The sequence below is a fragment of the Schistocerca gregaria genome, chromosome 7 (assembly GCF_023897955.1).
Source record: "Schistocerca gregaria isolate iqSchGreg1 chromosome 7, iqSchGreg1.2, whole genome shotgun sequence".
NCBI classification, from domain to species: domain Eukaryota; kingdom Metazoa; phylum Arthropoda; class Insecta; order Orthoptera; family Acrididae; genus Schistocerca; species Schistocerca gregaria.
The window spans coordinates 108,468,152-108,495,667 of NC_064926.1; the positions used below are offsets into that span (position 1 = coordinate 108,468,152).

At 50.7% G+C, this 27,516-nt stretch overlaps 15 non-coding genes across 15 annotated transcripts; all 15 read right to left on the bottom strand.

Annotated features, from left to right (window-relative positions):
* Positions 1-913: 913 nt before the first annotated feature.
* Positions 914-997, bottom strand: Trnal-uaa (transfer RNA leucine (anticodon UAA)). Its single transcript has one exon. It is a non-coding gene; the product is annotated as a tRNA-Leu (tRNA).
* A 1,765-nt stretch (positions 998-2,762) lies between these two features.
* Positions 2,763-2,846, bottom strand: Trnal-uaa (transfer RNA leucine (anticodon UAA)). The gene has a single exon. It is a non-coding gene; the product is annotated as a tRNA-Leu (tRNA).
* Positions 2,847-4,611: 1,765 nt separating this feature from the next.
* Trnal-uaa (transfer RNA leucine (anticodon UAA)) lies at positions 4,612-4,695 on the bottom strand. The gene has a single exon. It is a non-coding gene; the product is annotated as a tRNA-Leu (tRNA).
* A 1,765-nt stretch (positions 4,696-6,460) lies between these two features.
* Trnal-uaa (transfer RNA leucine (anticodon UAA)) lies at positions 6,461-6,544 on the bottom strand. Its single transcript has one exon. It is a non-coding gene; the product is annotated as a tRNA-Leu (tRNA).
* Positions 6,545-8,309: 1,765 nt separating this feature from the next.
* Trnal-uaa (transfer RNA leucine (anticodon UAA)) lies at positions 8,310-8,393 on the bottom strand. Its single transcript has one exon. It is a non-coding gene; the product is annotated as a tRNA-Leu (tRNA).
* Positions 8,394-10,158: 1,765 nt separating this feature from the next.
* On the bottom strand, positions 10,159-10,242 carry Trnal-uaa (transfer RNA leucine (anticodon UAA)). The gene has a single exon. It is a non-coding gene; the product is annotated as a tRNA-Leu (tRNA).
* A 1,765-nt stretch (positions 10,243-12,007) lies between these two features.
* On the bottom strand, positions 12,008-12,091 carry Trnal-uaa (transfer RNA leucine (anticodon UAA)). Its single transcript has one exon. It is a non-coding gene; the product is annotated as a tRNA-Leu (tRNA).
* A 1,765-nt stretch (positions 12,092-13,856) lies between these two features.
* Positions 13,857-13,940, bottom strand: Trnal-uaa (transfer RNA leucine (anticodon UAA)). Its single transcript has one exon. It is a non-coding gene; the product is annotated as a tRNA-Leu (tRNA).
* Positions 13,941-15,705: 1,765 nt separating this feature from the next.
* On the bottom strand, positions 15,706-15,789 carry Trnal-uaa (transfer RNA leucine (anticodon UAA)). The gene has a single exon. It is a non-coding gene; the product is annotated as a tRNA-Leu (tRNA).
* A 1,765-nt stretch (positions 15,790-17,554) lies between these two features.
* Trnal-uaa (transfer RNA leucine (anticodon UAA)) lies at positions 17,555-17,638 on the bottom strand. The gene has a single exon. It is a non-coding gene; the product is annotated as a tRNA-Leu (tRNA).
* A 1,765-nt stretch (positions 17,639-19,403) lies between these two features.
* Positions 19,404-19,487, bottom strand: Trnal-uaa (transfer RNA leucine (anticodon UAA)). Its single transcript has one exon. It is a non-coding gene; the product is annotated as a tRNA-Leu (tRNA).
* A 1,765-nt stretch (positions 19,488-21,252) lies between these two features.
* Positions 21,253-21,336, bottom strand: Trnal-uaa (transfer RNA leucine (anticodon UAA)). Its single transcript has one exon. It is a non-coding gene; the product is annotated as a tRNA-Leu (tRNA).
* A 1,765-nt stretch (positions 21,337-23,101) lies between these two features.
* On the bottom strand, positions 23,102-23,185 carry Trnal-uaa (transfer RNA leucine (anticodon UAA)). Its single transcript has one exon. It is a non-coding gene; the product is annotated as a tRNA-Leu (tRNA).
* Positions 23,186-24,950: 1,765 nt separating this feature from the next.
* Trnal-uaa (transfer RNA leucine (anticodon UAA)) lies at positions 24,951-25,034 on the bottom strand. Its single transcript has one exon. It is a non-coding gene; the product is annotated as a tRNA-Leu (tRNA).
* Positions 25,035-26,799: 1,765 nt separating this feature from the next.
* On the bottom strand, positions 26,800-26,883 carry Trnal-uaa (transfer RNA leucine (anticodon UAA)). The gene has a single exon. It is a non-coding gene; the product is annotated as a tRNA-Leu (tRNA).
* Between the last annotated feature and the right edge of the window lie 633 nt (positions 26,884-27,516).

A 27,516-nucleotide genomic window follows, 5' to 3' on the forward strand; every position in this document is an offset into this window, starting at 1 on the left:
ATTACGATTCACAGCAACGTGTGTCCTCATGTGTCGACTTGTCTCGACTTTGCTCGGCTGACGCGAAAGCTGACGCTTGCAAATGGCCGTATATGTAGAGGACTGGCGCTAGAAACGACTGGGAGACGCCAAATCGACAAACACACAACGGACTCTTTCATTTGACAGTGGCCGCAGGTTCGCCCCTGTGCGTACCGAGAAGCAAGAGAGGTGTCAGCGTGCTGGACCGCAGGATTTCCGCGCAGCAGACTCAAAAACTAAGGAAAAAGGCAAAACTGAAGAAACCAATAGCTCGCGGACTTCCTAGCTGGTCACCCACCTGAGTACTAACCACGCCCAACGCTGTCGAATTTCGGTGATCGGGCATGGACCCGTGTCTTTGGCGTGGCATACAAGTTGGCGAGAACGTCGCCAGACGGGCGGACGCCTTAGTCCTTGTACAGATCACTTGGGATTTGCCTTTTAGGGAAACAAAATGGAATAGCCCTTGGTGGGATCGAACCCACAGCCCCCTCGTTATTAGCATAATAACAGTCTAACTTGGTGAGCTTATTGCCCGCGCAATACGGCCGCTTCAGGACTCCACTACCCCAACCGCCGTTTCATCTATCTTTATTAAGGCCCTGCCATTCATTGAACCACGTACGTGTCACTGTTGACTCATTTTCGCCTGTCGCTTCGAGCCCAGAGCCACAACACAACGACCACGGAAACGTCCGTGAGAAGAGCTAAAACTCGACACAGGAAAAGTATGTTCCGCTATTTCTTTTTGACTGCTCAGCCTATGGGACGTGAGACGCCAGCACTGCTGCCACTGTCTTCCCTAGCAAAACCTCCATGGCGTGTTTCTGCGTAATTTACTTGTTCTACAACATGAATGGAGTAGGTTAGTTTCTGAATGATTAAAACGCATTGTCAGATGTGGGGTTCGAACCCACGCTCCCTTTCGGGAACCAGAGCTTAAATCTGGCGCCTTAGACCGCTCGGCCAATCTGACGTGTGAGACAACAGCCCCAGTGACTTCCGTCTCTAGCATTATCTCAAGAACCTGACTGCGAAATCTGTTTCGTTTTTCGGTAGGACGGAATTATGTCAGTCTTACAATATTTAAGGCGCAATGTCAGATGTGGCGTAGGAAACGCATCCCGCGCTCTTCCGTCGTATCCAGTTTGAACTGTAACCAGCACAACTGTATTTAGTAATAGGATAATTTCCACATTGACGCAAAAGAAAGCAGATATTAGCAAACGGCATCTAAGGCCGTTTCCTAGCAACAGCCACGCTGTGCATTACGTACTCGTGGGAAGCCAATGAAATACTTCGTGTGAGGATCGAACTGTCACCTTCACTTTACAATACTTAGGCACTGCCCCGGCGGTACCGACGCATACGTACTGAAACGTCTTTGGATCGTCAGTGAGTACTTCATATTAGAAATTTCGTGTTGGCCCTGATGTGCATTAAAGGGCAGATTTCTTCAGTGGAAGTCAGTTCTGCGCCTAGTCACAGTATATCGCCCTAGCAGCACCAGGAAAACGGGTTCAGATGTGTTCGCCTTCCACTCGGCGTTGAGCGCCTACAGCGAGATAGCCTTCGTCCTCTGGCGCCAGGAGGGAAGGCGACACATCACGGCGCAAACAGCTTGTAGGGGAAGGCAGTGGTGGTGTGTCGGTCAGCGTGGTTGCTTCCCAAGTAGCTGATCCGGGTTCGAAACCCGGACACCACACGGAAGTTGTCTCCTTTACTCAGGAGAGTGTGTTCAACGCTACTTGATCTTCGAATTTCCGAACAGTTGTGGTACGAATGGTTTTCCTCCACCCCTCGTCTCGCTCCGCGAAGGCTAGTGCGGATTACGATTCACAGCATCGTGTGTCCTCATGTGTCGACTTGTCTCGACTTTGCTCGGCTGACGCGAAAGCTGACGCTTGCAAATGGCCGTATATGTAGAGGACTGGCGCTAGAAACGACTGGGAGACGCCAAATCGACAAACACACAACGGACTCTTTCATTTGACAGTGGCCGCAGGTTCGCCCCTGTGCGTACCGAGAAGCAAGAGAGGTGTCAGCGTGCTGGACCGCAGGATTTCCGCGCAGCAGACTCAAAAACTAAGGAAAAAGGCAAAACTGAAGAAACCAATAGCTCGCGGACTTCCTAGCTGGTCACCCACCTGAGTACTAACCACGCCCAACGCTGTCGAATTTCGGTGATCGGGCATGGACCCGTGTCTTTGGCGTGGCATACAAGTTGGCGAGAACGTCGCCAGACGGGCGGACGCCTTAGTCCTTGTACAGATCACTTGGGATTTGCCTTTTAGGGAAACAAAATGGAATAGCCCTTGGTGGGATCGAACCCACAGCCCCCTCGTTATTAGCATAATAACAGTCTAACTTGGTGAGCTTATTGCCCGCGCAATACGGCCGCTTCAGGACTCCACTACCCCAACCGCCGTTTCATCTATCTTTATTAAGGCCCTGCCATTCATTGAACCACGTACGTGTCACTGTTGACTCATTTTCGCCTGTCGCTTCGAGCCCAGAGCCACAACACAACGACCACGGAAACGTCCGTGAGAAGAGCTAAAACTCGACACAGGAAAAGTATGTTCCGCTATTTCTTTTTGACTGCTCAGCCTATGGGACGTGAGACGCCAGCACTGCTGCCACTGTCTTCCCTAGCAAAACCTCCATGGCGTGTTTCTGCGTAATTTACTTGTTCTACAACATGAATGGAGTAGGTTAGTTTCTGAATGATTAAAACGCATTGTCAGATGTGGGGTTCGAACCCACGCTCCCTTTCGGGAACCAGAGCTTAAATCTGGCGCCTTAGACCGCTCGGCCAATCTGACGTGTGAGACAACAGCCCCAGTGACTTCCGTCTCTAGCATTATCTCAAGAACCTGACTGCGAAATCTGTTTCGTTTTTCGGTAGGACGGAATTATGTCAGTCTTACAATATTTAAGGCGCAATGTCAGATGTGGCGTAGGAAACGCATCCCGCGCTCTTCCGTCGTATCCAGTTTGAACTGTAACCAGCACAACTGTATTTAGTAATAGGATAATTTCCACATTGACGCAAAAGAAAGCAGATATTAGCAAACGGCATCTAAGGCCGTTTCCTAGCAACAGCCACGCTGTGCATTACGTACTCGTGGGAAGCCAATGAAATACTTCGTGTGAGGATCGAACTGTCACCTTCACTTTACAATACTTAGGCACTGCCCCGGCGGTACCGACGCATACGTACTGAAACGTCTTTGGATCGTCAGTGAGTACTTCATATTAGAAATTTCGTGTTGGCCCTGATGTGCATTAAAGGGCAGATTTCTTCAGTGGAAGTCAGTTCTGCGCCTAGTCACAGTATATCGCCCTAGCAGCACCAGGAAAACGGGTTCAGATGTGTTCGCCTTCCACTCGGCGTTGAGCGCCTACAGCGAGATAGCCTTCGTCCTCTGGCGCCAGGAGGGAAGGCGACACATCACGGCGCAAACAGCTTGTAGGGGAAGGCAGTGGTGGTGTGTCGGTCAGCGTGGTTGCTTCCCAAGTAGCTGATCCGGGTTCGAAACCCGGACACCACACGGAAGTTGTCTCCTTTACTCAGGAGAGTGTGTTCAACGCTACTTGATCTTCGAATTTCCGAACAGTTGTGGTACGAATGGTTTTCCTCCACCCCTCGTCTCGCTCCGCGAAGGCTAGTGCGGATTACGATTCACAGCATCGTGTGTCCTCATGTGTCGACTTGTCTCGACTTTGCTCGGCTGACGCGAAAGCTGACGCTTGCAAATGGCCGTATATGTAGAGGACTGGCGCTAGAAACGACTGGGAGACGCCAAATCGACAAACACACAACGGACTCTTTCATTTGACAGTGGCCACAGGTTCGCCCCTGTGCGTACCGAGAAGCAAGAGAGGTGTCAGCGTGCTGGACCGCAGGATTTCCGCGCAGCAGACTCAAAAACTAAGGAAAAAGGCAAAACTGAAGAAACCAATAGCTCGCGGACTTCCTAGCTGGTCACCCACCTGAGTACTAACCACGCCCAACGCTGTCGAATTTCGGTGATCGGGCATGGACCCGTGTCTTTGGCGTGGCATACAAGTTGGCGAGAACGTCGCCAGACGGGCGGACGCCTTAGTCCTTGTACAGATCACTTGGGATTTGCCTTTTAGGGAAACAAAATGGAATAGCCCTTGGTGGGATCGAACCCACAGCCCCCTCGTTATTAGCATAATAACAGTCTAACTTGGTGAGCTTATTGCCCGCGCAATACGGCCGCTTCAGGACTCCACTACCCCAACCGCCGTTTCATCTATCTTTATTAAGGCCCTGCCATTCATTGAACCACGTACGTGTCACTGTTGACTCATTTTCGCCTGTCGCTTCGAGCCCAGAGCCACAACACAACGACCACGGAAACGTCCGTGAGAAGAGCTAAAACTCGACACAGGAAAAGTATGTTCCGCTATTTCTTTTTGACTGCTCAGCCTATGGGACGTGAGACGCCAGCACTGCTGCCACTGTCTTCCCTAGCAAAACCTCCATCGCGTGTTTCTGCGTAATTTACTTGTTCTACAACATGAATGGAGTAGGTTAGTTTCTGAATGATTAAAACGCATTGTCAGATGTGGGGTTCGAACCCACGCTCCCTTTCGGGAACCAGAGCTTAAATCTGGCGCCTTAGACCGCTCGGCCAATCTGACGTGTGAGACAACAGCCCCAGTGACTTCCGTCTCTAGCATTATCTCAAGAACCTGACTGCGAAATCTGTTTCGTTTTTCGGTAGGACGGAATTATGTCAGTCTTACAATATTTAAGGCGCAATGTCAGATGTGGCGTAGGAAACGCATCCCGCGCTCTTCCGTCGTATCCAGTTTGAACTGTAACCAGCACAACTGTATTTAGTAATAGGATAATTTCCACATTGACGCAAAAGAAAGCAGATATTAGCAAACGGCATCTAAGGCCGTTTCCTAGCAACAGCCACGCTGTGCATTACGTACTCGTGGGAAGCCAATGAAATACTTCGTGTGAGGATCGAACTGTCACCTTCACTTTACAATACTTAGGCACTGCCCCGGCGGTACCGACGCATACGTACTGAAACGTCTTTGGATCGTCAGTGAGTACTTCATATTAGAAATTTCGTGTTGGCCCTGATGTGCATTAAAGGGCAGATTTCTTCAGTGGAAGTCAGTTCTGCGCCTAGTCACAGTATATCGCCCTAGCAGCACCAGGAAAACGGGTTCAGATGTGTTCGCCTTCCACTCGGCGTTGAGCGCCTACAGCGAGATAGCCTTCGTCCTCTGGCGCCAGGAGGGAAGGCGACACATCACGGCGCAAACAGCTTGTAGGGGAAGGCAGTGGTGGTGTGTCGGTCAGCGTGGTTGCTTCCCAAGTAGCTGATCCGGGTTCGAAACCCGGACACCACACGGAAGTTGTCTCCTTTACTCAGGAGAGTGTGTTCAACGCTACTTGATCTTCGAATTTCCGAACAGTTGTGGTACGAATGGTTTTCCTCCACCCCTCGTCTCGCTCCGCGAAGGCTAGTGCGGATTACGATTCACAGCAACGTGTGTCCTCATGTGTCGACTTGTCACGACTTTGCTCGGCTGACGCGAAAGCTGACGCTTGCAAATGGCCGTATATGTAGAGGACTGGCGCTAGAAACGACTGGGAGACGCCAAATCGACAAACACACAACGGACTCTTTCATTTGACAGTGGCCGCAGGTTCGCCCCTGTGCGTACCGAGAAGCAAGAGAGGTGTCAGCGTGCTGGACCGCAGGATTTCCGCGCAGCAGACTCAAAAACTAAGGAAAAAGGCAAAACTGAAGAAACCAATAGCTCGCGGACTTCCTAGCTGGTCACCCACCTGAGTACTAACCACGCCCAACGCTGTCGAATTTCGGTGATCGGGCATGGACCCGTGTCTTTGGCGTGGCATACAAGTTGGCGAGAACGTCGCCAGACGGGCGGACGCCTTAGTCCTTGTACAGATCACTTGGGATTTGCCTTTTAGGGAAACAAAATGGAATAGCCCTTGGTGGGATCGAACCCACAGCCCCCTCGTTATTAGCATAATAACAGTCTAACTTGGTGAGCTTATTGCCCGCGCAATACGGCCGCTTCAGGACTCCACTACCCCAACCGCCGTTTCATCTATCTTTATTAAGGCCCTGCCATTCATTGAACCACGTACGTGTCACTGTTGACTCATTTTCGCCTGTCGCTTCGAGCCCAGAGCCACAACACAACGACCACGGAAACGTCCGTGAGAAGAGCTAAAACTCGACACAGGAAAAGTATGTTCCGCTATTTCTTTTTGACTGCTCAGCCTATGGGACGTGAGACGCCAGCACTGCTGCCACTGTCTTCCCTAGCAAAACCTCCATGGCGTGTTTCTGCGTAATTTACTTGTTCTACAACATGAATGGAGTAGGTTAGTTTCTGAATGATTAAAACGCATTGTCAGATGTGGGGTTCGAACCCACGCTCCCTTTCGGGAACCAGAGCTTAAATCTGGCGCCTTAGACCGCTCGGCCAATCTGACGTGTGAGACAACAGCCCCAGTGACTTCCGTCTCTAGCATTATCTCAAGAACCTGACTGCGAAATCTGTTTCGTTTTTCGGTAGGACGGAATTATGTCAGTCTTACAATATTTAAGGCGCAATGTCAGATGTGGCGTAGGAAACGCATCCCGCGCTCTTCCGTCGTATCCAGTTTGAACTGTAACCAGCACAACTGTATTTAGTAATAGGATAATTTCCACATTGACGCAAAAGAAAGCAGATATTAGCAAACGGCATCTAAGGCCGTTTCCTAGCAACAGCCACGCTGTGCATTACGTACTCGTGGGAAGCCAATGAAATACTTCGTGTGAGGATCGAACTGTCACCTTCACTTTACAATACTTAGGCACTGCCCCGGCGGTACCGACGCATACGTACTGAAACGTCTTTGGATCGTCAGTGAGTACTTCATATTAGAAATTTCGTGTTGGCCCTGATGTGCATTAAAGGGCAGATTTCTTCAGTGGAAGTCAGTTCTGCGCCTAGTCACAGTATATCGCCCTAGCAGCACCAGGAAAACGGGTTCAGATGTGTTCGCCTTCCACTCGGCGTTGAGCGCCTACAGCGAGATAGCCTTCGTCCTCTGGCGCCAGGAGGGAAGGCGACACATCACGGCGCAAACAGCTTGTAGGGGAAGGCAGTGGTGGTGTGTCGGTCAGCGTGGTTGCTTCCCAAGTAGCTGATCCGGGTTCGAAACCCGGACACCACACGGAAGTTGTCTCCTTTACTCAGGAGAGTGTGTTCAACGCTACTTGATCTTCGAATTTCCGAACAGTTGTGGTACGAATGGTTTTCCTCCACCCCTCGTCTCGCTCCGCGAAGGCTAGTGCGGATTACGATTCACAGCAACGTGTGTCCTCATGTGTCGACTTGTCTCGACTTTGCTCGGCTGACGCGAAAGCTGACGCTTGCAAATGGCCGTATATGTAGAGGACTGGCGCTAGAAACGACTGGGAGACGCCAAATCGACAAACACACAACGGACTCTTTCATTTGACAGTGGCCGCAGGTTCGCCCCTGTGCGTACCGAGAAGCAAGAGAGGTGTCAGCGTGCTGGACCGCAGGATTTCCGCGCAGCAGACTCAAAAACTAAGGAAAAAGGCAAAACTGAAGAAACCAATAGCTCGCGGACTTCCTAGCTGGTCACCCACCTGAGTACTAACCACGCCCAACGCTGTCGAATTTCGGTGATCGGGCATGGACCCGTGTCTTTGGCGTGGCATACAAGTTGGCGAGAACGTCGCCAGACGGGCGGACGCCTTAGTCCTTGTACAGATCACTTGGGATTTGCCTTTTAGGGAAACAAAATGGAATAGCCCTTGGTGGGATCGAACCCACAGCCCCCTCGTTATTAGCATAATAACAGTCTAACTTGGTGAGCTTATTGCCCGCGCAATACGGCCGCTTCAGGACTCCACTACCCCAACCGCCGTTTCATCTATCTTTATTAAGGCCCTGCCATTCATTGAACCACGTACGTGTCACTGTTGACTCATTTTCGCCTGTCGCTTCGAGCCCAGAGCCACAACACAACGACCACGGAAACGTCCGTGAGAAGAGCTAAAACTCGACACAGGAAAAGTATGTTCCGCTATTTCTTTTTGACTGCTCAGCCTATGGGACGTGAGACGCCAGCACTGCTGCCACTGTCTTCCCTAGCAAAACCTCCATGGCGTGTTTCTGCGTAATTTACTTGTTCTACAACATGAATGGAGTAGGTTAGTTTCTGAATGATTAAAACGCATTGTCAGATGTGGGGTTCGAACCCACGCTCCCTTTCGGGAACCAGAGCTTAAATCTGGCGCCTTAGACCGCTCGGCCAATCTGACGTGTGAGACAACAGCCCCAGTGACTTCCGTCTCTAGCATTATCTCAAGAACCTGACTGCGAAATCTGTTTCGTTTTTCGGTAGGACGGAATTATGTCAGTCTTACAATATTTAAGGCGCAATGTCAGATGTGGCGTAGGAAACGCATCCCGCGCTCTTCCGTCGTATCCAGTTTGAACTGTAACCAGCACAACTGTATTTAGTAATAGGATAATTTCCACATTGACGCAAAAGAAAGCAGATATTAGCAAACGGCATCTAAGGCCGTTTCCTAGCAACAGCCACGCTGTGCATTACGTACTCGTGGGAAGCCAATGAAATACTTCGTGTGAGGATCGAACTGTCACCTTCACTTTACAATACTTAGGCACTGCCCCGGCGGTACCGACGCATACGTACTGAAACGTCTTTGGATCGTCAGTGAGTACTTCATATTAGAAATTTCGTGTTGGCCCTGATGTGCATTAAAGGGCAGATTTCTTCAGTGGAAGTCAGTTCTGCGCCTAGTCACAGTATATCGCCCTAGCAGCACCAGGAAAACGGGTTCAGATGTGTTCGCCTTCCACTCGGCGTTGAGCGCCTACAGCGAGATAGCCTTCGTCCTCTGGCGCCAGGAGGGAAGGCGACACATCACGGCGCAAACAGCTTGTAGGGGAAGGCAGTGGTGGTGTGTCGGTCAGCGTGGTTGCTTCCCAAGTAGCTGATCCGGGTTCGAAACCCGGACACCACACGGAAGTTGTCTCCTTTACTCAGGAGAGTGTGTTCAACGCTACTTGATCTTCGAATTTCCGAACAGTTGTGGTACGAATGGTTTTCCTCCACCCCTCGTCTCGCTCCGCGAAGGCTAGTGCGGATTACGATTCACAGCAACGTGTGTCCTCATGTGTCGACTTGTCTCGACTTTGCTCGGCTGACGCGAAAGCTGACGCTTGCAAATGGCCGTATATGTAGAGGACTGGCGCTAGAAACGACTGGGAGACGCCAAATCGACAAACACACAACGGACTCTTTCATTTGACAGTGGCCGCAGGTTCGCCCCTGTGCGTACCGAGAAGCAAGAGAGGTGTCAGCGTGCTGGACCGCAGGATTTCCGCGCAGCAGACTCAAAAACTAAGGAAAAAGGCAAAACTGAAGAAACCAATAGCTCGCGGACTTCCTAGCTGGTCACCCACCTGAGTACTAACCACGCCCAACGCTGTCGAATTTCGGTGATCGGGCATGGACCCGTGTCTTTGGCGTGGCATACAAGTTGGCGAGAACGTCGCCAGACGGGCGGACGCCTTAGTCCTTGTACAGATCACTTGGGATTTGCCTTTTAGGGAAACAAAATGGAATAGCCCTTGGTGGGATCGAACCCACAGCCCCCTCGTTATTAGCATAATAACAGTCTAACTTGGTGAGCTTATTGCCCGCGCAATACGGCCGCTTCAGGACTCCACTACCCCAACCGCCGTTTCATCTATCTTTATTAAGGCCCTGCCATTCATTGAACCACGTACGTGTCACTGTTGACTCATTTTCGCCTGTCGCTTCGAGCCCAGAGCCACAACACAACGACCACGGAAACGTCCGTGAGAAGAGCTAAAACTCGACACAGGAAAAGTATGTTCCGCTATTTCTTTTTGACTGCTCAGCCTATGGGACGTGAGACGCCAGCACTGCTGCCACTGTCTTCCCTAGCAAAACCTCCATGGCGTGTTTCTGCGTAATTTACTTGTTCTACAACATGAATGGAGTAGGTTAGTTTCTGAATGATTAAAACGCATTGTCAGATGTGGGGTTCGAACCCACGCTCCCTTTCGGGAACCAGAGCTTAAATCTGGCGCCTTAGACCGCTCGGCCAATCTGACGTGTGAGACAACAGCCCCAGTGACTTCCGTCTCTAGCATTATCTCAAGAACCTGACTGCGAAATCTGTTTCGTTTTTCGGTAGGACGGAATTATGTCAGTCTTACAATATTTAAGGCGCAATGTCAGATGTGGCGTAGGAAACGCATCCCGCGCTCTTCCGTCGTATCCAGTTTGAACTGTAACCAGCACAACTGTATTTAGTAATAGGATAATTTCCACATTGACGCAAAAGAAAGCAGATATTAGCAAACGGCATCTAAGGCCGTTTCCTAGCAACAGCCACGCTGTGCATTACGTACTCGTGGGAAGCCAATGAAATACTTCGTGTGAGGATCGAACTGTCACCTTCACTTTACAATACTTAGGCACTGCCCCGGCGGTACCGACGCATACGTACTGAAACGTCTTTGGATCGTCAGTGAGTACTTCATATTAGAAATTTCGTGTTGGCCCTGATGTGCATTAAAGGGCAGATTTCTTCAGTGGAAGTCAGTTCTGCGCCTAGTCACAGTATATCGCCCTAGCAGCACCAGGAAAACGGGTTCAGATGTGTTCGCCTTCCACTCGGCGTTGAGCGCCTACAGCGAGATAGCCTTCGTCCTCTGGCGCCAGGAGGGAAGGCGACACATCACGGCGCAAACAGCTTGTAGGGGAAGGCAGTGGTGGTGTGTCGGTCAGCGTGGTTGCTTCCCAAGTAGCTGATCCGGGTTCGAAACCCGGACACCACACGGAAGTTGTCTCCTTTACTCAGGAGAGTGTGTTCAACGCTACTTGATCTTCGAATTTCCGAACAGTTGTGGTACGAATGGTTTTCCTCCACCCCTCGTCTCGCTCCGCGAAGGCTAGTGCGGATTACGATTCACAGCATCGTGTGTCCTCATGTGTCGACTTGTCTCGACTTTGCTCGGCTGACGCGAAAGCTGACGCTTGCAAATGGCCGTATATGTAGAGGACTGGCGCTAGAAACGACTGGGAGACGCCAAATCGACAAACACACAACGGACTCTTTCATTTGACAGTGGCCGCAGGTTCGCCCCTGTGCGTACCGAGAAGCAAGAGAGGTGTCAGCGTGCTGGACCGCAGGATTTCCGCGCAGCAGACTCAAAAACTAAGGAAAAAGGCAAAACTGAAGAAACCAATAGCTCGCGGACTTCCTAGCTGGTCACCCACCTGAGTACTAACCACGCCCAACGCTGTCGAATTTCGGTGATCGGGCATGGACCCGTGTCTTTGGCGTGGCATACAAGTTGGCGAGAACGTCGCCAGACGGGCGGACGCCTTAGTCCTTGTACAGATCACTTGGGATTTGCCTTTTAGGGAAACAAAATGGAATAGCCCTTGGTGGGATCGAACCCACAGCCCCCTCGTTATTAGCATAATAACAGTCTAACTTGGTGAGCTTATTGCCCGCGCAATACGGCCGCTTCAGGACTCCACTACCCCAACCGCCGTTTCATCTATCTTTATTAAGGCCCTGCCATTCATTGAACCACGTACGTGTCACTGTTGACTCATTTTCGCCTGTCGCTTCGAGCCCAGAGCCACAACACAACGACCACGGAAACGTCCGTGAGAAGAGCTAAAACTCGACACAGGAAAAGTATGTTCCGCTATTTCTTTTTGACTGCTCAGCCTATGGGACGTGAGACGCCAGCACTGCTGCCACTGTCTTCCCTAGCAAAACCTCCATGGCGTGTTTCTGCGTAATTTACTTGTTCTACAACATGAATGGAGTAGGTTAGTTTCTGAATGATTAAAACGCATTGTCAGATGTGGGGTTCGAACCCACGCTCCCTTTCGGGAACCAGAGCTTAAATCTGGCGCCTTAGACCGCTCGGCCAATCTGACGTGTGAGACAACAGCCCCAGTGACTTCCGTCTCTAGCATTATCTCAAGAACCTGACTGCGAAATCTGTTTCGTTTTTCGGTAGGACGGAATTATGTCAGTCTTACAATATTTAAGGCGCAATGTCAGATGTGGCGTAGGAAACGCATCCCGCGCTCTTCCGTCGTATCCAGTTTGAACTGTAACCAGCACAACTGTATTTAGTAATAGGATAATTTCCACATTGACGCAAAAGAAAGCAGATATTAGCAAACGGCATCTAAGGCCGTTTCCTAGCAACAGCCACGCTGTGCATTACGTACTCGTGGGAAGCCAATGAAATACTTCGTGTGAGGATCGAACTGTCACCTTCACTTTACAATACTTAGGCACTGCCCCGGCGGTACCGACGCATACGTACTGAAACGTCTTTGGATCGTCAGTGAGTACTTCATATTAGAAATTTCGTGTTGGCCCTGATGTGCATTAAAGGGCAGATTTCTTCAGTGGAAGTCAGTTCTGCGCCTAGTCACAGTATATCGCCCTAGCAGCACCAGGAAAACGGGTTCAGATGTGTTCGCCTTCCACTCGGCGTTGAGCGCCTACAGCGAGATAGCCTTCGTCCTCTGGCGCCAGGAGGGAAGGCGACACATCACGGCGCAAACAGCTTGTAGGGGAAGGCAGTGGTGGTGTGTCGGTCAGCGTGGTTGCTTCCCAAGTAGCTGATCCGGGTTCGAAACCCGGACACCACACGGAAGTTGTCTCCTTTACTCAGGAGAGTGTGTTCAACGCTACTTGATCTTCGAATTTCCGAACAGTTGTGGTACGAATGGTTTTCCTCCACCCCTCGTCTCGCTCCGCGAAGGCTAGTGCGGATTACGATTCACAGCATCGTGTGTCCTCATGTGTCGACTTGTCTCGACTTTGCTCGGCTGACGCGAAAGCTGACGCTTGCAAATGGCCGTATATGTAGAGGACTGGCGCTAGAAACGACTGGGAGACGCCAAATCGACAAACACACAACGGACTCTTTCATTTGACAGTGGCCGCAGGTTCGCCCCTGTGCGTACCGAGAAGCAAGAGAGGTGTCAGCGTGCTGGACCGCAGGATTTCCGCGCAGCAGACTCAAAAACTAAGGAAAAAGGCAAAACTGAAGAAACCAATAGCTCGCGGACTTCCTAGCTGGTCACCCACCTGAGTACTAACCACGCCCAACGCTGTCGAATTTCGGTGATCGGGCATGGACCCGTGTCTTTGGCGTGGCATACAAGTTGGCGAGAACGTCGCCAGACGGGCGGACGCCTTAGTCCTTGTACAGATCACTTGGGATTTGCCTTTTAGGGAAACAAAATGGAATAGCCCTTGGTGGGATCGAACCCACAGCCCCCTCGTTATTAGCATAATAACAGTCTAACTTGGTGAGCTTATTGCCCGCGCAATACGGCCGCTTCAGGACTCCACTACCCCAACCGCCGTTTCATCTATCTTTATTAAGGCCCTGCCATTCATTGAACCACGTACGTGTCACTGTTGACTCATTTTCGCCTGTCGCTTCGAGCCCAGAGCCACAACACAACGACCACGGAAACGTCCGTGAGAAGAGCTAAAACTCGACACAGGAAAAGTATGTTCCGCTATTTCTTTTTGACTGCTCAGCCTATGGGACGTGAGACGCCAGCACTGCTGCCACTGTCTTCCCTAGCAAAACCTCCATGGCGTGTTTCTGCGTAATTTACTTGTTCTACAACATGAATGGAGTAGGTTAGTTTCTGAATGATTAAAACGCATTGTCAGATGTGGGGTTCGAACCCACGCTCCCTTTCGGGAACCAGAGCTTAAATCTGGCGCCTTAGACCGCTCGGCCAATCTGACGTGTGAGACAACAGCCCCAGTGACTTCCGTCTCTAGCATTATCTCAAGAACCTGACTGCGAAATCTGTTTCGTTTTTCGGTAGGACGGAATTATGTCAGTCTTACAATATTTAAGGCGCAATGTCAGATGTGGCGTAGGAAACGCATCCCGCGCTCTTCCGTCGTATCCAGTTTGAACTGTAACCAGCACAACTGTATTTAGTAATAGGATAATTTCCACATTGACGCAAAAGAAAGCAGATATTAGCAAACGGCATCTAAGGCCGTTTCCTAGCAACAGCCACGCTGTGCATTACGTACTCGTGGGAAGCCAATGAAATACTTCGTGTGAGGATCGAACTGTCACCTTCACTTTACAATACTTAGGCACTGCCCCGGCGGTACCGACGCATACGTACTGAAACGTCTTTGGATCGTCAGTGAGTACTTCATATTAGAAATTTCGTGTTGGCCCTGATGTGCATTAAAGGGCAGATTTCTTCAGTGGAAGTCAGTTCTGCGCCTAGTCACAGTATATCGCCCTAGCAGCACCAGGAAAACGGGTTCAGATGTGTTCGCCTTCCACTCGGCGTTGAGCGCCTACAGCGAGATAGCCTTCGTCCTCTGGCGCCAGGAGGGAAGGCGACACATCACGGCGCAAACAGCTTGTAGGGGAAGGCAGTGGTGGTGTGTCGGTCAGCGTGGTTGCTTCCCAAGTAGCTGATCCGGGTTCGAAACCCGGACACCACACGGAAGTTGTCTCCTTTACTCAGGAGAGTGTGTTCAACGCTACTTGATCTTCGAATTTCCGAACAGTTGTGGTACGAATGGTTTTCCTCCACCCCTCGTCTCGCTCCGCGAAGGCTAGTGCGGATTACGATTCACAGCATCGTGTGTCCTCATGTGTCGACTTGTCTCGACTTTGCTCGGCTGACGCGAAAGCTGACGCTTGCAAATGGCCGTATATGTAGAGGACTGGCGCTAGAAACGACTGGGAGACGCCAAATCGACAAACACACAACGGACTCTTTCATTTGACAGTGGCCGCAGGTTCGCCCCTGTGCGTACCGAGAAGCAAGAGAGGTGTCAGCGTGCTGGACCGCAGGATTTCCGCGCAGCAGACTCAAAAACTAAGGAAAAAGGCAAAACTGAAGAAACCAATAGCTCGCGGACTTCCTAGCTGGTCACCCACCTGAGTACTAACCACGCCCAACGCTGTCGAATTTCGGTGATCGGGCATGGACCCGTGTCTTTGGCGTGGCATACAAGTTGGCGAGAACGTCGCCAGACGGGCGGACGCCTTAGTCCTTGTACAGATCACTTGGGATTTGCCTTTTAGGGAAACAAAATGGAATAGCCCTTGGTGGGATCGAACCCACAGCCCCCTCGTTATTAGCATAATAACAGTCTAACTTGGTGAGCTTATTGCCCGCGCAATACGGCCGCTTCAGGACTCCACTACCCCAACCGCCGTTTCATCTATCTTTATTAAGGCCCTGCCATTCATTGAACCACGTACGTGTCACTGTTGACTCATTTTCGCCTGTCGCTTCGAGCCCAGAGCCACAACACAACGACCACGGAAACGTCCGTGAGAAGAGCTAAAACTCGACACAGGAAAAGTATGTTCCGCTATTTCTTTTTGACTGCTCAGCCTATGGGACGTGAGACGCCAGCACTGCTGCCACTGTCTTCCCTAGCAAAACCTCCATGGCGTGTTTCTGCGTAATTTACTTGTTCTACAACATGAATGGAGTAGGTTAGTTTCTGAATGATTAAAACGCATTGTCAGATGTGGGGTTCGAACCCACGCTCCCTTTCGGGAACCAGAGCTTAAATCTGGCGCCTTAGACCGCTCGGCCAATCTGACGTGTGAGACAACAGCCCCAGTGACTTCCGTCTCTAGCATTATCTCAAGAACCTGACTGCGAAATCTGTTTCGTTTTTCGGTAGGACGGAATTATGTCAGTCTTACAATATTTAAGGCGCAATGTCAGATGTGGCGTAGGAAACGCATCCCGCGCTCTTCCGTCGTATCCAGTTTGAACTGTAACCAGCACAACTGTATTTAGTAATAGGATAATTTCCACATTGACGCAAAAGAAAGCAGATATTAGCAAACGGCATCTAAGGCCGTTTCCTAGCAACAGCCACGCTGTGCATTACGTACTCGTGGGAAGCCAATGAAATACTTCGTGTGAGGATCGAACTGTCACCTTCACTTTACAATACTTAGGCACTGCCCCGGCGGTACCGACGCATACGTACTGAAACGTCTTTGGATCGTCAGTGAGTACTTCATATTAGAAATTTCGTGTTGGCCCTGATGTGCATTAAAGGGCAGATTTCTTCAGTGGAAGTCAGTTCTGCGCCTAGTCACAGTATATCGCCCTAGCAGCACCAGGAAAACGGGTTCAGATGTGTTCGCCTTCCACTCGGCGTTGAGCGCCTACAGCGAGATAGCCTTCGTCCTCTGGCGCCAGGAGGGAAGGCGACACATCACGGCGCAAACAGCTTGTAGGGGAAGGCAGTGGTGGTGTGTCGGTCAGCGTGGTTGCTTCCCAAGTAGCTGATCCGGGTTCGAAACCCGGACACCACACGGAAGTTGTCTCCTTTACTCAGGAGAGTGTGTTCAACGCTACTTGATCTTCGAATTTCCGAACAGTTGTGGTACGAATGGTTTTCCTCCACCCCTCGTCTCGCTCCGCGAAGGCTAGTGCGGATTACGATTCACAGCATCGTGTGTCCTCATGTGTCGACTTGTCTCGACTTTGCTCGGCTGACGCGAAAGCTGACGCTTGCAAATGGCCGTATATGTAGAGGACTGGCGCTAGAAACGACTGGGAGACGCCAAATCGACAAACACACAACGGACTCTTTCATTTGACAGTGGCCGCAGGTTCGCCCCTGTGCGTACCGAGAAGCAAGAGAGGTGTCAGCGTGCTGGACCGCAGGATTTCCGCGCAGCAGACTCAAAAACTAAGGAAAAAGGCAAAACTGAAGAAACCAATAGCTCGCGGACTTCCTAGCTGGTCACCCACCTGAGTACTAACCACGCCCAACGCTGTCGAATTTCGGTGATCGGGCATGGACCCGTGTCTTTGGCGTGGCATACAAGTTGGCGAGAACGTCGCCAGACGGGCGGACGCCTTAGTCCTTGTACAGATCACTTGGGATTTGCCTTTTAGGGAAACAAAATGGAATAGCCCTTGGTGGGATCGAACCCACAGCCCCCTCGTTATTAGCATAATAACAGTCTAACTTGGTGAGCTTATTGCCCGCGCAATACGGCCGCTTCAGGACTCCACTACCCCAACCGCCGTTTCATCTATCTTTATTAAGGCCCTGCCATTCATTGAACCACGTACGTGTCACTGTTGACTCATTTTCGCCTGTCGCTTCGAGCCCAGAGCCACAACACAACGACCACGGAAACGTCCGTGAGAAGAGCTAAAACTCGACACAGGAAAAGTATGTTCCGCTATTTCTTTTTGACTGCTCAGCCTATGGGACGTGAGACGCCAGCACTGCTGCCACTGTCTTCCCTAGCAAAACCTCCATGGCGTGTTTCTGCGTAATTTACTTGTTCTACAACATGAATGGAGTAGGTTAGTTTCTGAATGATTAAAACGCATTGTCAGATGTGGGGTTCGAACCCACGCTCCCTTTCGGGAACCAGAGCTTAAATCTGGCGCCTTAGACCGCTCGGCCAATCTGACGTGTGAGACAACAGCCCCAGTGACTTCCGTCTCTAGCATTATCTCAAGAACCTGACTGCGAAATCTGTTTCGTTTTTCGGTAGGACGGAATTATGTCAGTCTTACAATATTTAAGGCGCAATGTCAGATGTGGCGTAGGAAACGCATCCCGCGCTCTTCCGTCGTATCCAGTTTGAACTGTAACCAGCACAACTGTATTTAGTAATAGGATAATTTCCACATTGACGCAAAAGAAAGCAGATATTAGCAAACGGCATCTAAGGCCGTTTCCTAGCAACAGCCACGCTGTGCATTACGTACTCGTGGGAAGCCAATGAAATACTTCGTGTGAGGATCGAACTGTCACCTTCACTTTACAATACTTAGGCACTGCCCCGGCGGTACCGACGCATACGTACTGAAACGTCTTTGGATCGTCAGTGAGTACTTCATATTAGAAATTTCGTGTTGGCCCTGATGTGCATTAAAGGGCAGATTTCTTCAGTGGAAGTCAGTTCTGCGCCTAGTCACAGTATATCGCCCTAGCAGCACCAGGAAAACGGGTTCAGATGTGTTCGCCTTCCACTCGGCGTTGAGCGCCTACAGCGAGATAGCCTTCGTCCTCTGGCGCCAGGAGGGAAGGCGACACATCACGGCGCAAACAGCTTGTAGGGGAAGGCAGTGGTGGTGTGTCGGTCAGCGTGGTTGCTTCCCAAGTAGCTGATCCGGGTTCGAAACCCGGACACCACACGGAAGTTGTCTCCTTTACTCAGGAGAGTGTGTTCAACGCTACTTGATCTTCGAATTTCCGAACAGTTGTGGTACGAATGGTTTTCCTCCACCCCTCGTCTCGCTCCGCGAAGGCTAGTGCGGATTACGATTCACAGCATCGTGTGTCCTCATGTGTCGACTTGTCTCGACTTTGCTCGGCTGACGCGAAAGCTGACGCTTGCAAATGGCCGTATATGTAGAGGACTGGCGCTAGAAACGACTGGGAGACGCCAAATCGACAAACACACAACGGACTCTTTCATTTGACAGTGGCCGCAGGTTCGCCCCTGTGCGTACCGAGAAGCAAGAGAGGTGTCAGCGTGCTGGACCGCAGGATTTCCGCGCAGCAGACTCAAAAACTAAGGAAAAAGGCAAAACTGAAGAAACCAATAGCTCGCGGACTTCCTAGCTGGTCACCCACCTGAGTACTAACCACGCCCAACGCTGTCGAATTTCGGTGATCGGGCATGGACCCGTGTCTTTGGCGTGGCATACAAGTTGGCGAGAACGTCGCCAGACGGGCGGACGCCTTAGTCCTTGTACAGATCACTTGGGATTTGCCTTTTAGGGAAACAAAATGGAATAGCCCTTGGTGGGATCGAACCCACAGCCCCCTCGTTATTAGCATAATAACAGTCTAACTTGGTGAGCTTATTGCCCGCGCAATACGGCCGCTTCAGGACTCCACTACCCCAACCGCCGTTTCATCTATCTTTATTAAGGCCCTGCCATTCATTGAACCACGTACGTGTCACTGTTGACTCATTTTCGCCTGTCGCTTCGAGCCCAGAGCCACAACACAACGACCACGGAAACGTCCGTGAGAAGAGCTAAAACTCGACACAGGAAAAGTATGTTCCGCTATTTCTTTTTGACTGCTCAGCCTATGGGACGTGAGACGCCAGCACTGCTGCCACTGTCTTCCCTAGCAAAACCTCCATGGCGTGTTTCTGCGTAATTTACTTGTTCTACAACATGAATGGAGTAGGTTAGTTTCTGAATGATTAAAACGCATTGTCAGATGTGGGGTTCGAACCCACGCTCCCTTTCGGGAACCAGAGCTTAAATCTGGCGCCTTAGACCGCTCGGCCAATTTGACGTGTGAGACAACAGCCCCAGTGACTTCCGTCTCTAGCATTATCTCAAGAACCTGACTGCGAAATCTGTTTCGTTTTTCGGTAGGACGGAATTATGTCAGTCTTACAATATTTAAGGCGCAATGTCAGATGTGGCGTAGGAAACGCATCCCGCGCTCTTCCGTCGTATCCAGTTTGAACTGTAACCAGCACAACTGTATTTAGTAATAGGATAATTTCCACATTGACGCAAAAGAAAGCAGATATTAGCAAACGGCATCTAAGGCCGTTTCCTAGCAACAGCCACGCTGTGCATTACGTACTCGTGGGAAGCCAATGAAATACTTCGTGTGAGGATCGAACTGTCACCTTCACTTTACAATACTTAGGCACTGCCCCGGCGGTACCGACGCATACGTACTGAAACGTCTTTGGATCGTCAGTGAGTACTTCATATTAGAAATTTCGTGTTGGCCCTGATGTGCATTAAAGGGCAGATTTCTTCAGTGGAAGTCAGTTCTGCGCCTAGTCACAGTATATCGCCCTAGCAGCACCAGGAAAACGGGTTCAGATGTGTTCGCCTTCCACTCGGCGTTGAGCGCCTACAGCGAGATAGCCTTCGTCCTCTGGCGCCAGGAGGGAAGGCGACACATCACGGCGCAAACAGCTTGTAGGGGAAGGCAGTGGTGGTGTGTCGGTCAGCGTGGTTGCTTCCCAAGTAGCTGATCCGGGTTCGAAACCCGGACACCACACGGAAGTTGTCTCCTTTACTCAGGAGAGTGTGTTCAACGCTACTTGATCTTCGAATTTCCGAACAGTTGTGGTACGAATGGTTTTCCTCCACCCCTCGTCTCGCTCCGCGAAGGCTAGTGCGGATTACGATTCACAGCAACGTGTGTCCTCATGTGTCGACTTGTCTCGACTTTGCTCGGCTGACGCGAAAGCTGACGTTTGCAAATGGCCGTATATGTAGAGGACTGGCGCTAGAAACGACTGGGAGACGCCAAATCGACAAACACACAACGGACTCTTTCATTTGACAGTGGCCGCAGGTTCGCCCCTGTGCGTACCGAGAAGCAAGAGAGGTGTCAGCGTGCTGGACCGCAGGATTTCCGCGCAGCAGACTCAAAAACTAAGGAAAAAGGCAAAACTGAAGAAACCAATAGCTCGCGGACTTCCTAGCTGGTCACCCACCTGAGTACTAACCACGCCCAACGCTGTCGAATTTCGGTGATCGGGCATGGACCCGTGTCTTTGGCGTGGCATACAAGTTGGCGAGAACGTCGCCAGACGGGCGGACGCCTTAGTCCTTGTACAGATCACTTGGGATTTGCCTTTTAGGGAAACAAAATGGAATAGCCCTTGGTGGGATCGAACCCACAGCCCCCTCGTTATTAGCATAATAACAGTCTAACTTGGTGAGCTTATTGCCCGCGCAATACGGCCGCTTCAGGACTCCACTACCCCAACCGCCGTTTCATCTATCTTTATTAAGGCCCTGCCATTCATTGAACCACGTACGTGTCACTGTTGACTCATTTTCGCCTGTCGCTTCGAGCCCAGAGCCACAACACAACGACCACGGAAACGTCCGTGAGAAGAGCTAAAACTCGACACAGGAAAAGTATGTTCCGCTATTTCTTTTTGACTGCTCAGCCTATGGGACGTGAGACGCCAGCACTGCTGCCACTGTCTTCCCTAGCAAAACCTCCATGGCGTGTTTCTGCGTAATTTACTTGTTCTACAACATGAATGGAGTAGGTTAGTTTCTGAATGATTAAAACGCATTGTCAGATGTGGGGTTCGAACCCACGCTCCCTTTCGGGAACCAGAGCTTAAATCTGGCGCCTTAGACCGCTCGGCCAATCTGACGTGTGAGACAACAGCCCCAGTGACTTCCGTCTCTAGCATTATCTCAAGAACCTGACTGCGAAATCTGTTTCGTTTTTCGGTAGGACGGAATTATGTCAGTCTTACAATATTTAAGGCGCAATGTCAGATGTGGCGTAGGAAACGCATCCCGCGCTCTTCCGTCGTATCCAGTTTGAACTGTAACCAGCACAACTGTATTTAGTAATAGGATAATTTCCACATTGACGCAAAAGAAAGCAGATATTAGCAAACGGCATCTAAGGCCGTTTCCTAGCAACAGCCACGCTGTGCATTACGTACTCGTGGGAAGCCAATGAAATACTTCGTGTGAGGATCGAACTGTCACCTTCACTTTACAATACTTAGGCACTGCCCCGGCGGTACCGACGCATACGTACTGAAACGTCTTTGGATCGTCAGTGAGTACTTCATATTAGAAATTTCGTGTTGGCCCTGATGTGCATTAAAGGGCAGATTTCTTCAGTGGAAGTCAGTTCTGCGCCTAGTCACAGTATATCGCCCTAGCAGCACCAGGAAAACGGGTTCAGATGTGTTCGCCTTCCACTCGGCGTTGAGCGCCTACAGCGAGATAGCCTTCGTCCTCTGGCGCCAGGAGGGAAGGCGACACATCACGGCGCAAACAGCTTGTAGGGGAAGGCAGTGGTGGTGTGTCGGTCAGCGTGGTTGCTTCCCAAGTAGCTGATCCGGGTTCGAAACCCGGACACCACACGGAAGTTGTCTCCTTTACTCAGGAGAGTGTGTTCAACGCTACTTGATCTTCGAATTTCCGAACAGTTGTGGTACGAATGGTTTTCCTCCACCCCTCGTCTCGCTCCGCGAAGGCTAGTGCGGATTACGATTCACAGCAACGTGTGTCCTCATGTGTCGACTTGTCTCGACTTTGCTCGGCTGACGCGAAAGCTGACGCTTGCAAATGGCCGTATATGTAGAGGACTGGCGCTAGAAACGACTGGGAGACGCCAAATCGACAAACACACAACGGACTCTTTCATTTGACAGTGGCCGCAGGTTCGCCCCTGTGCGTACCGAGAAGCAAGAGAGGTGTCAGCGTGCTGGACCGCAGGATTTCCGCGCAGCAGACTCAAAAACTAAGGAAAAAGGCAAAACTGAAGAAACCAATAGCTCGCGGACTTCCTAGCTGGTCACCCACCTGAGTACTAACCACGCCCAACGCTGTCGAATTTCGGTGATCGGGCATGGACCCGTGTCTTTGGCGTGGCATACAAGTTGGCGAGAACGTCGCCAGACGGGCGGACGCCTTAGTCCTTGTACAGATCACTTGGGATTTGCCTTTTAGGGAAACAAAATGGAATAGCCCTTGGTGGGATCGAACCCACAGCCCCCTCGTTATTAGCATAATAACAGTCTAACTTGGTGAGCTTATTGCCCGCGCAATACGGCCGCTTCAGGACTCCACTACCCCAACCGCCGTTTCATCTATCTTTATTAAGGCCCTGCCATTCATTGAACCACGTACGTGTCACTGTTGACTCATTTTCGCCTGTCGCTTCGAGCCCAGAGCCACAACACAACGACCACGGAAACGTCCGTGAGAAGAGCTAAAACTCGACACAGGAAAAGTATGTTCCGCTATTTCTTTTTGACTGCTCAGCCTATGGGACGTGAGACGCCAGCACTGCTGCCACTGTCTTCCCTAGCAAAACCTCCATGGCGTGTTTCTGCGTAATTTACTTGTTCTACAACATGAATGGAGTAGGTTAGTTTCTGAATGATTAAAACGCATTGTCAGATGTGGGGTTCGAACCCACGCTCCCTTTCGGGAACCAGAGCTTAAATCTGGCGCCTTAGACCGCTCGGCCAATCTGACGTGTGAGACAACAGCCCCAGTGACTTCCGTCTCTAGCATTATCTCAAGAACCTGACTGCGAAATCTGTTTCGTTTTTCGGTAGGACGGAATTATGTCAGTCTTACAATATTTAAGGCGCAATGTCAGATGTGGCGTAGGAAACGCATCCCGCGCTCTTCCGTCGTATCCAGTTTGAACTGTAACCAGCACAACTGTATTTAGTAATAGGATAATTTCCACATTGACGCAAAAGAAAGCAGATATTAGCAAACGGCATCTAAGGCCGTTTCCTAGCAACAGCCACGCTGTGCATTACGTACTCGTGGGAAGCCAATGAAATACTTCGTGTGAGGATCGAACTGTCACCTTCACTTTACAATACTTAGGCACTGCCCCGGCGGTACCGACGCATACGTACTGAAACGTCTTTGGATCGTCAGTGAGTACTTCATATTAGAAATTTCGTGTTGGCCCTGATGTGCATTAAAGGGCAGATTTCTTCAGTGGAAGTCAGTTCTGCGCCTAGTCACAGTATATCGCCCTAGCAGCACCAGGAAAACGGGTTCAGATGTGTTCGCCTTCCACTCGGCGTTGAGCGCCTACAGCGAGATAGCCTTCGTCCTCTGGCGCCAGGAGGGAAGGCGACACATCACGGCGCAAACAGCTTGTAGGGGAAGGCAGTGGTGGTGTGTCGGTCAGCGTGGTTGCTTCCCAAGTAGCTGATCCGGGTTCGAAACCCGGACACCACACGGAAGTTGTCTCCTTTACTCAGGAGAGTGTGTTCAACGCTACTTGATCTTCGAATTTCCGAACAGTTGTGGTACGAATGGTTTTCCTCCACCCCTCGTCTCGCTCCGCGAAGGCTAGTGCGGATTACGATTCACAGCATCGTGTGTCCTCATGTGTCGACTTGTCTCGACTTTGCTCGGCTGACGCGAAAGCTGACGCTTGCAAATGGCCGTATATGTAGAGGACTGGCGCTAGAAACGACTGGGAGACGCCAAATCGACAAACACACAACGGACTCTTTCATTTGACAGTGGCCGCAGGTTCGCCCCTGTGCGTACCGAGAAGCAAGAGAGGTGTCAGCGTGCTGGACCGCAGGATTTCCGCGCAGCAGACTCAAAAACTAAGGAAAAAGGCAAAACTGAAGAAACCAATAGCTCGCGGACTTCCTAGCTGGTCACCCACCTGAGTACTAACCACGCCCAACGCTGTCGAATTTCGGTGATCGGGCATGGACCCGTGTCTTTGGCGTGGCGTACAAGTTGGCGAGAACGTCGCCAGACGGGCGGACGCCTTAGTCCTTGTACAGATCACTTGGGATTTGCCTTTTAGGGAAACAAAATGGAATAGCCCTTGGTGGGATCGAACCCACAGCCCTCTCGTTATTAGCATAATAACAGTCTAACTTGGTGAGCTTATTGCCCGCGCAATACGGCCGCTTCAGGACTCCACTACCCCAACCGCCGTTTCATCTATCTTTATTAAGGCCCTGCCATTCATTGAACCACGTACGTGTCACTGTTGACTCATTTTCGCCTGTCGCTTCGAGCCCAGAGCCACAACACAACGACCACGGAAACGTCCGTGAGAAGAGCTAAAACTCGACACAGGAAAAGTATGTTCCGCTATTTCTTTTTGACTGCTCAGCCTATGGGACGTGAGACGCCAGCACTGCTGCCACTGTCTTCCCTAGCAAAACCTCCATGGCGTGTTTCTGCGTAATTTACTTGTTCTACAACATGAATGGAGTAGGTTAGTTTCTGAATGATTAAAACGCATTGTCAGATGTGGGGTTCGAACCCACGCTCCCTTTCGGGAACCAGAGCTTAAATCTGGCGCCTTAGACCGCTCGGCCAATCTGACGTGTGAGACAACAGCCCCAGTGACTTCCGTCTCTAGCATTATCTCAAGAACCTGACTGCGAAATCTGTTTCGTTTTTCGGTAGGACGGAATTATGTCAGTCTTACAATATTTAAGGCGCAATGTCAGATGTGGCGTAGGAAACGCATCCCGCGCTCTTCCGTCGTATCCAGTTTGAACTGTAACCAGCACAACTGTATTTAGTAATAGGATAATTTCCACATTGACGCAAAAGAAAGCAGATATTAGCAAACGGCATCTAAGGCCGTTTCCTAGCAACAGCCACGCTGTGCATTACGTACTCGTGGGAAGCCAATGAAATACTTCGTGTGAGGATCGAACTGTCACCTTCACTTTACAATACTTAGGCACTGCCCCGGCGGTACCGACGCATACGTACTGAAACGTCTTTGGATCGTCAGTGAGTACTTCATATTAGAAATTTCGTGTTGGCCCTGATGTGCATTAAAGGGCAGATTTCTTCAGTGGAAGTCAGTTCTGCGCCTAGTCACAGTATATCGCCCTAGCAGCACCAGGAAAACGGGTTCAGATGTGTTCGCCTTCCACTCGGCGTTGAGCGCCTACAGCGAGATAGCCTTCGTCCTCTGGCGCCAGGAGGGAAGGCGACACATCACGGCGCAAACAGCTTGTAGGGGAAGGCAGTGGTGGTGTGTCGGTCAGCGTGGTTGCTTCCCAAGTAGCTGATCCGGGTTCGAAACCCGGACACCACACGGAAGTTGTCTCCTTTACTCAGGAGAGTGTGTTCAACGCTACTTGATCTTCGAATTTCCGAACAGTTGTGGTACGAATGGTTTTCCTCCACCCCTCGTCTCGCTCCGCGAAGGCTAGTGCGGATTACGATTCACAGCAACGTGTGTCCTCATGTGTCGACTTGTCTCGACTTTGCTCGGCTGACGCGAAAGCTGACGCTTGCAAATGGCCGTATATGTAGAGGACTGGCGCTAGAAACGACTGGGAGACGCCAAATCGACAAACACACAACGGACTCTTTCATTTGACAGTGGCCGCAGGTTCGCCCCTGTGCGTACCGAGAAGCAAGAGAGGTGTCAGCGTGCTGGACCGCAGGATTTCCGCGCAGCAGACTCAAAAACTAAGGAAAAAGGCAAAACTGAAGAAACCAATAGCTCGCGGACTTCCTAGCTGGTCACCCACCTGAGTACTAACCACGCCCAACGCTGTCGAATTTCGGTGATCGGGCATGGACCCGTGTCTTTGGCGTGGCATACAAGTTGGCGAGAACGTCGCCAGACGGGCGGACGCCTTAGTCCTTGTACAGATCACTTGGGATTTGCCTTTTAGGGAAACAAAATGGAATAGCCCTTGGTGGGATCGAACCCACAGCCCCCTCGTTATTAGCATAATAACAGTCTAACTTGGTGAGCTTATTGCCCGCGCAATACGGCCGCTTCAGGACTCCACTACCCCAACCGCCGTTTCATCTATCTTTATTAAGGCCCTGCCATTCATTGAACCACGTACGTGTCACTGTTGACTCATTTTCGCCTGTCGCTTCGAGCCCAGAGCCACAACACAACGACCACGGAAACGTCCGTGAGAAGAGCTAAAACTCGACACAGGAAAAGTATGTTCCGCTATTTCTTTTTGACTGCTCAGCCTATGGGACGTGAGACGCCAGCACTGCTGCCACTGTCTTCCCTAGCAAAACCTCCATGGCGTGTTTCTGCGTAATTTACTTGTTCTACAACATGAATGGAGTAGGTTAGTTTCTGAATGATTAAAACGCATTGTCAGATGTGGGGTTCGAACCCACGCTCCCTTTCGGGAACCAGAGCTTAAATCTGGCGCCTTAGACCGCTCGGCCAATCTGACGTGTGAGACAACAGCCCCAGTGACTTCCGTCTCTAGCATTATCTCAAGAACCTGACTGCGAAATCTGTTTCGTTTTTCGGTAGGACGGAATTATGTCAGTCTTACAATATTTAAGGCGCAATGTCAGATGTGGCGTAGGAAACGCATCCCGCGCTCTTCCGTCGTATCCAGTTTGAACTGTAACCAGCACAACTGTATTTAGTAATAGGATAATTTCCACATTGACGCAAAAGAAAGCAGATATTAGCAAACGGCATCTAAGGCCGTTTCCTAGCAACAGCCACGCTGTGCATTACGTACTCGTGGGAAGCCAATGAAATACTTCGTGTGAGGATCGAACTGTCACCTTCACTTTACAATACTTAGGCACTGCCCCGGCGGTACCGACGCATACGTACTGAAACGTCTTTGGATCGTCAGTGAGTACTTCATATTAGAAATTTCGTGTTGGCCCTGATGTGCATTAAAGGGCAGATTTCTTCAGTGGAAGTCAGTTCTGCGCCTAGTCACAGTATATCGCCCTAGCAGCACCAGGAAAACGGGTTCAGATGTGTTCGCCTTCCACTCGGCGTTGAGCGCCTACAGCGAGATAGCCTTCGTCCTCTGGCGCCAGGAGGGAAGGCGACACATCAC